Raw genomic sequence first — 8,828 nt, forward strand, 5'->3', positions numbered from 1 at the left:
TGAACTGCACTGCAGTTGTAACCAAGGCCTCAGCTGATCCTGCTGAGAGCTCCAGAGCTGGAGTGGGTTTCAGGCATGGCAGCTGCCTCCAGAGAACAACTCTCCAAGAGGAGGTAGGCTATGAGATGCCAGCCAGCAACACTCCCAGCAACTGGGAAATGAACTCTTGGTCTTCAGAGGAGGACTAAGGCTATATGCAGCACCCATTCCAAATTAAATCTAGTTCCAGATCCTTTAGGCCTTAATGCTTTGCCAACTTATGTTTCCTACTGTTTTAAGCAAATACCTTTTCTATGGGATTGAGGAAGGGCAGTAGCATAGCCATGGGCCTGAGTAAGAGGTTTTCTTTCTCCTTTTTCCCTGCTGGCTCTTTATGATTCCTTGACACCTTTCATAGAGATGTGAAAATGCTGTAAAAAGCTCCCATGCTTGCAAATAAAGTGAACCAGACAACAGTAATTAAAGAGATGAATATGGCTGAAAATTTGGGACTTTTAGATTTTGGCTTATGTATCTCAGCAGTGAAGGAAGGAGAAGTAGGATTGCATTTAATTAGCCACAGTCCCAGGCGGCCCTTGCTTTTCCATGCCTGTTACTCACTGAACACCATCATGCTGCTGAGCTGGGAGCTTCTTTCTGGATGGTTTGATAGGCATTGCAAATCCTCTCAGAGGGCCCCTTTCAGAACCCACAATAGCACGCCTAGCAAAACATCACCACATGTTCATAGTACCACTTCCTTTTTTTAAGGCTGCTGTCTTACTGGAATCAGGTTTGCCGGGTGCTTGCTTTGGCTCCTGGCCACCAGCTGCTCCTGTGCCTGGAACGGAGTGAATGATGAAGAGTGGAGCTCCATAGCAGATGCTGCTGGTGCCCTGCCCATATCCCCCTCAGCAGGTCCTGTTCTGTAGACTCCCATGGCTTTGCTCACACCTCAGAGTTAATGGCCCTGGAAGCAGCCCTCACCCAGCTTCCCTGCCGCTGGAGTGGGGCAACTCAGAGGTTCACTGCATGCAGTTACCCAGAGGCCAAGCCGTACTGAGTCCCAGTTGATCACAGTGAAAACCTGCTTATTAACATACAGTTTTCTGGCTTCTTTCCTGTCCCAATCTTACTCCCCTACTGCTATTTCCTGGGATCCCTTCCCAACTCAACTACAAGCACTCAAAATCCTTATCTGCCAGAACCAGACAAGCGTCAAGGTAGGGAAGTTGCCAGGCAAAGGGCTCCATCTGGGAAATCATGTTCAAAAGTATATGCCCTGCCTTCTCTCCCATCTTGTCCCTCCAAAGTAAAAATACACAACAAAACCAAAACAAGCAAACAACAACAACGATAAAAAGCTAGGAACATCTGTTATGTTGTCCACAGAGGACTTGTCCTAATTGTCTGAATTGGTCTATGCAAATATATTAGTTTTTTACATTGCTGGCTTCAGAATTATTTTCCAGGAAGGATTCCAGCCATCCTTCCTACTGATTCTTAGTTTGGGGGCTACATAATCTTCCTGATTCTCGACATCGCACCCAGCACATTGTCAATCTAAACCCACTGGGGTTAGGGGAAAGGATGTCTTTGGTGAGGAGTCCAGAATTATTTCCAGCTACCCAAAACCTTGATAGGATGAACCACATCTAATTCTGAATGTGCAATTAGTTTCTCTACATTCATATCAATACTCTAAGCTGATAAAGATTAAAAGGGGGAAAACAGGGCTTGAGAGTTTTACAACTCCTGCTGGAGTTGCAGCGCATATTCCGATCTGTCCCTTTGATTGAAAATTTAAATCATCTCACATTTCAGCAATTGGTAGCCTCATAAGATACGGAATCTGACAGTTTATGGCTCAATCTGTGTCTTGCTGTCTTTAAAGGAAAGGTAGTAAAAATTGAAATTAAGGAAAACAGATAAATGCCAAAGTCCTAGGATGGTGCATTTTATAATGATCACATCTGCTGCAAAGTGTCTGAAAAATGGTTCTGGAAGGCTGCCGGAGCTGCAGAATAGCTCACATGGTGGAGAGGAGCTGGACAGAAGAGGATATGTGCTTTTTCCACCAGAGTTTAACCTTGCACACAGAAGGATGACTGTTCCTTTCTCCTTTGTGTTTTTGTTGCAGCTGTTCTGAGCTTTTCCAAGCACGTGAGGTTCCCATCTGTCCACGCCCTCACTGTGGGGTTGCCATGTCAGAGCTCAGGAAGGAAATAGGAAATGGATAGAGAAAGCAGTCAACAGGGCTGATGGGTGTGCCCAGATGGGGACCTGGGAAGGAGACATGGAAATAGCAATTGCAGCTATGATTTTTAGGTTGCTATGATTTAATATTGGATCCTTTGGGCAACTTTGTGTGTTGGCTGGTCAGAAGGACAAATGAAGGATTCAAGGTTGAATTATATTCTTTAAAATAATAAAGAGTTATAAGGAAGTATTATTTATAAAATACTAGCTAAGTTAATTATGTCCCAGGCATTGGGCTTGATAGCTTATGAAGAATATTTTATTTAATTCTAGCAACGCTTATAGGTATTATGGTTATTCTTCTTATTCTGAGCATAAGATAGTGAGAGCACAGACTTGGTGAAATCATCTAGGTGACTGAACTTCATCTATATTGTTCTGCATGAGTTAGAGCTGTGACCACTCTAACACAGCCTTTTCCCATTCAAGGGAGGGAATGGATGAATAAATCTTTCTCCTTCCTCCTTCCTGGGAATGTCCTCCTCTGCTTCCTAGACTCCTGGAATCCCCTGTTTTCTTCCCCATCTGCTTAGCTTTCTGCTTAGTAAGCTTTAAATAGCTCACAGTGCTCAAAAGAAGTCTTCTCTCAGGTGCTCTGCATTTTTACCTGGATCCTGTACTAAGACCCATGAGCCAAGGACCCCTCCATGGTATTAGGGAGAATTGTATGCTGGGAGGGGATTGGTTGGAAGACTGGAGTTTTGTGTTAGTTTGGGTTCCTTCCTGTGTCAACCCAGAATCAAGAATTACCATGTTCTATGCCTATAATCCCAGCAACTTGGGAGGCTGAGTCAGAAGGATTGCAAGTTCAAGGCCAGCCTCAGCACCTTTGTGAGACCCTCAGCAACTTAGTGAAAACATGTCTCAAGATAAAAAAAATAAAACAGACTGGGAATGTAGTCAGTGGTAAAGCATCCCTGGGTTCAATTCCCAGTACAAAACATAACAACAACAAAAAATTATTGGGGAGGTGAAGGCAACTGATCCGGAGGCCTAACACTCAAAAGGGAAGGTAGCCACTAAAACTTGCTTTATCAAACTGTTGCCTCTGTTGGCTACTGGAGCTTGATTCTCAGTCACCAGGAAACCTGGTAGACTTTTCTTTTTTTACTGGAGAATATATCATCCTGTTCAAGGGGCAAGGAAACCTGGGTACTTGCATACTGCTCCTTGGTCATGGATGAGAGAGCCAGTTGGGGAGTGTAATTTTCTTCCCCTTCTGGTCTGCCACCCAGGGAAGTGAGGCAGTGTGGCAGGCTTCCATGCTTAGATAAAGTCCTGCAGGCAAAGAGAAGCAGGTGTCGGCACTTAGCAAACAGGTGGTAAGTTAGAGGGAGGAAATGGCAGGGGGTTATGGGCAGGGCCCAGGAGTCTTGTCTGGGTTGCAAAAAGCTTCCTTGCAGCCTTTAAAACTAAAAGTCCTAAAGTTTGAGGTTTCATGTGAAAGGGCATCCAACTTGGCTTCCAGGGACACCATTATGTTTCTCCCTTCCAGACCCCATAGTTGAAAGAACAAAAGGTAATATTGCATTCAATTGAGAACTGTGTTCAGTGCACGTGTGTTTGTTAGAAGGTGTGTTTATATAAATGCCTTCTAACTGTTGAAGGAAATAATGAAAAGTGATACCAGTTTTGTGTGGTTCAGGTATTTTCTACAGCTTCTCTTTTCTTCATAAGAAGCTTTGATTTAAAGGCCACAAGATCCTATTATTGCTTCTAAGTCTTTGTATAATACAATTGAAACTGTCTAATGCTCTGCATGACAGTAACCAACTCTAGGTACTCTACTTTTAATGCACGTATTTATTTCAGTTGACAGTAGTACTGGGTCTTTGTTATTCTGTATGACTACTTTAAATGATAGTTATAGCACCATTTTTTCTCTGCTCATTCTAATGACTCCTTTGTGAGATAAATGGGTAGCCAACATTCCATACACACTTTACACTCTCTACATACAATTGAAATGATTTTTTTAAAGAAAAAAAATAACTAATTCATTCACTAAACAGCTGTTTTTTAGAAAAAATAATTGGTTGGCTGAATTTCAATTTTTACCCTTTTCTGCAAGTTGTGTGTGTGTGTGTGTGTGTGTGTAGAGAGAGAGAGAGAAAGAGAGAGAGAGAGAGAATGAATGTGGTCCAGATGGATATTTGTTAACCATTATTATCAATTAACATACTGTATCTGTACTGGACAGCTGTAGGGATTGGGGGGATTGGTCTTTCCAGTATCCACCTGTTTTATTTTGTGGGAATGTCTCCAAAGTTTGTGGGTATTAGTGGCCTGGTCTTCCCTTTCCCATCTCCTAAGAACCAAGACAATCAAATGAGCTAGGCTGGGGCAGTCAGTTCTCCAGGTAGGATTTCACACTCAAAGAAAAAGCTTTGTTGTGCATCCCCTAAAGAGCCATGGGACCACAGGTGATGGTGGAGACACCGTTATGATAATCACAACTGGTCCAGCTTTGATAGTGTTCTGTTTGATTTTGTGTTCCTTAGTCCTCTAGAGTTATTTCTTCATATTCATTTAAAAAGCTACTATTGAAAGCATGGTTTGAGCCAGTGTTACTGTTTTAGAAGCTGGGATACAGAAGTGACTCAAACTTATAGAGTCCCTGGGATTGTTTGTAAAAATAAAATAACCACATATAATAAATAATAAGTTAATTCTTCTCCCTGAATTTCAGACCTTGCAAAGGGATGCTACATAGCCTTCCAATAAGAGGCAGAATCATTTTTTAAAATTTCTTTAATCTGGGTTGGTTAATAAAACTATCAATCAGAGGTATGAAAAACATATGTATACTGGAACCCTGTTGTTCTTGTCCTGGCACTATATGAAAAAGCCCAAGCTAGCCAACTAGAGGATAAAGAGATCACATGAGAAAGAAGTAAGAGACAGCCCAGCCAAGAGTCAGCCTGCTCTCTGTTCACCTGGTTGATAGATGCAGAGCTATGAGTGAGCTCTAAACCAGAGGGACTAGCACAGCCCAAACTACCAAACTGTACAGTTATGAGCTAAAACAGATGATTGCTGTTTTTATTCACTGTGTTTTAAGGTCGTTTATTACTCATCAAGAGTAGAGTGAGGAAACTCTGGTATGTGTGTATATATGTATATACATATATCAATATATTTATACATATTTATATACACATACACATATGTATACATAATCTAAGCTTGTGAGAACTGTTATAAAAATTTGAAAAGAGAAGGGACAACTTAGAATGTGCAAAGTACTGGGTTCAAGATCCAGCACAGGAAGAAAGAAGGGAAGAAAGAGAGAGGAGATAGAGCAATGAGGGAAGAGTTTTCTGAGAAACTGGTGAATGAAGTGAGGGACAGAAACGTGTGCTTGCCTGGAGAACAGCTTTTTCAGAAAGAAGCAGTCAGAAATACACTGAGGCAGGGGCATGCTTGGTGCATTCAAGGGAAGATGAGAATTGTGAGTTGAGAGGGAAAGATGGGAGGCAACGAGATGGGAAAGCCAGCCAGGGCCAGTGGCCACTGCAGGGGATGGAACAATGCATCCATGTTGCAGAATGAAAGGATGTGCTCAGACACACTGGGTGCCTGAGGACAACCTGTGCTTCGCCAGAGCAAAGGGAGGAAATGAGCCAGGAAGGCAGGATGAGCAGGGCCAGCCATCTGGAGGAGTGTGAGAGTACTGCCCCAGGAGTGGGGAGGCGATGAAACTACCGAGAAAAAAACAGATACAAAATAGAATGGACAAATAAACTTATATCTATACCATTAGAAATCTACCAAATCAAGTTGGTAGATTAATTTTCTTCCAGGAAACTTTTTAAAATCCCACCCTATCTGTCCCTTCCTGACAAGCTTTCACATTCTTCTTTCTTACACCTTATATAATGACTGGTGTGTAACTAGGGACATTATTTTTAATTTTAGCCCAGGAATAAAGTAATTAGGAAGATAAATCTGTTATATGAAAGAATCAATCCTTATCGTCATTCTAAAGTCAAACTGAAATTTTTTTATCTATGTTATTGCACTCTGTGAGAGACTATACTGAGTTTTCTACATTATTTTCAAGGTGTAAATTATAAGCAGGAACGATTCCTACAGGATGCACCATCATGAGTTCATGTGTGGCAGAAGTCCAGTTCTGCACTATTAGCTTTGTTTGTCAAAGAAAACTTCAAGCCTGAATCCAAGCACCATAGTTTTGTGACAGTAATATACTAAAGAATATTCTGGAGCTGGACATGGTGGCACATGCCTGTAATCCCAGTGGCTAGGAAGGCTGAGGCAGGAGGATCACGTGTTCAAAGCCACCCTCAGCAACTAGTGAGTCCCTGAGCAACTTAGTGAGACCCTGTCTCTAAAAAACAATTAAAAAGGGCAGGAAATGTGGCTCAGTCTTAAGAACTCCTGGATTCAACCCCCAATTAAACCGCCCCCTGAAAGAAAAGAATATTCTGGAATTATGAAAGGGCTGATTCACCTCGACCATGCCCTGATAGTATGAGTCATTTAACACCAAGTGGCAGTGAGGGCCACTCACTATGTGGCTTCTGAGATTGTGCCAAAGGTCAGATCTGGTGATGTGTGCCCAGGTACAGGGGAAAGACAGAAAAGACCCAGCCAGAATGCTTATCTCTAAAATTGAATGTGAGAGCCACAAGACTAGAGATCCATGGAAAAATTAAATTGGGGAGCCTAACAATGTGTTAAGTGTAGTCTGATAACTGAAGTCAGTAGATGCCTCTGTTTTCTTCATTTGGTGTCTAGGCAGATAAGATCTAAAGAAGGAGCCAAAGGGAATAACGGGAACAGGAATGCTTTTCCAAGAAAGAAAATGTAAATTTGAGAGTACATGAGCTTGGCTGCCTACTACTGCCTATAGACTTTTCAGTGTGAAGAACTAGTATAGGAATTGGGGTTGTGACTCAGTGGTAGAGCACTCGCCTAGCACACATGAGGCACTGGGTTCACTCCCCAGGACCACATTACAAAAAAAACCCCAAAAAAACTAAAAACAACAACAACAACAACAAAACTAGTATAGGGAGTAGAAGAAATTATCCAGTCTCATAGTCTGCAATGAAGAGCAGCTTTGAGACAGCTTTTGGGAAACTGGATGCCGAGCGCTGTGACAACACCATGATTATGCCCAGTTACTATAGTCTGTGGTCATGTACATGATTTTAGCTTGCTAAGGTTCTAGATACCATGCTTTCCATAGAACTTTCTGTGATGTGAACTTTCTGTGACAGATATATTCTGTATCTGTAGTGTCCATTGGGGTAGCAATAATGTGTCTGTTGGGTACTTAAAATTGTGGCTAATTTTAAATTTTATTTATTTTGGGGGAGTGCTGGGGATTGAACCCAGGGCATGCTAAGCACAAATTCTACCACTAAACTACATAATTAAGATAAAAATTTGAGTTTGAATAGCCACATGTAGTTAGTAGCCACCAACCTATTGGCTAGCACCATTCTAGAACATTTGCATTTAGAGATTCTGCCCCTGATGTGGTGATGGGGATGTTATGCATCAGTCAGTGGCTCCATGAATGCAGAGGGACTTCATTCCATTTGTTTTAAGAACTAGAACAAAGCCTAACAGGTTAGGTGTTCAATAAAAAATAATTAACTAATGCATTATGATAACAAATTACACTTAAAACTCTTAGGTCAATATTTATTTCTAAAGTTTAACTAAATTACCAAGGAAAACTTGGTTTCCCTTTTGTGAATGGCTTCTCAGTTCAGGATATTCTGTACCAAAGCTTCCTTTTGAAATTCCCTTACTAAGGACCAAGACAGTGAATCTCCATTCTATTTTCAAATGACTCTTCCACCTCAGGCTTTGTTGTTACATATTTTTTAAAGTGTATCATTCTTTTTTAAAAATTCTTTTTTCTAGTTAAAGATGGACATGAAATCTTTATTTATTTTTCTGTGGTGCTGAGAATCGAACCCAGGGCTTCACACACGAGAGACAAGGGCTCTACCACTGAGCTACAAACCAAGCCTTAAAAGTGTATTATTCTTTGCAGTATTCATGAAAAATAACATTGAAAAACTAAGCTAATGCATTATAAATTATTTCTTCCTTCAGAGATCATAATCCATTTCTAACCATGTGAAAATAAACACAATAATTATCATTGGTAAGTACCTACTGCATGTTAGGTACAAAACTCAATATTTTGTAAATATCATTTCTGATCCTTACAATAATCATATAAGTAAGAATTTGTAACTTCATATTATTGATGAGAAAACTGATGTACAGAGATATGTAATTTACTTGCCCAAGGTCATTCAATGTCCAAAAAGTTTAGCTGCATGTCCCACCCAAATCCATTCACCTTTCACTGCACCATCCTGACTCAAACACTGCAGTTACATTTTTCAAGAGAGCATAATATAGGAAAAAAATAAAGTTCAATGCAAATTACTGTTTTACAAATACACAACTAAAGAAAACAACACCATTATCATAACAAGCTCTATCTTCCCCTGGCCCCAAATTTAGTTATGTATATAATATAGAAATGATAGTCACTATAGCACAGGGTTGCCCAGTAGAAGAAGGTGGTAGTTTTCCTA

The sequence above is a fragment of the Marmota marmota genome, unplaced genomic scaffold (assembly GCF_001458135.2).
Source record: "Marmota marmota marmota unplaced genomic scaffold, marMar, whole genome shotgun sequence".
In the NCBI taxonomy this organism is placed as follows: Eukaryota; Metazoa; Chordata; class Mammalia; order Rodentia; family Sciuridae; genus Marmota; species Marmota marmota.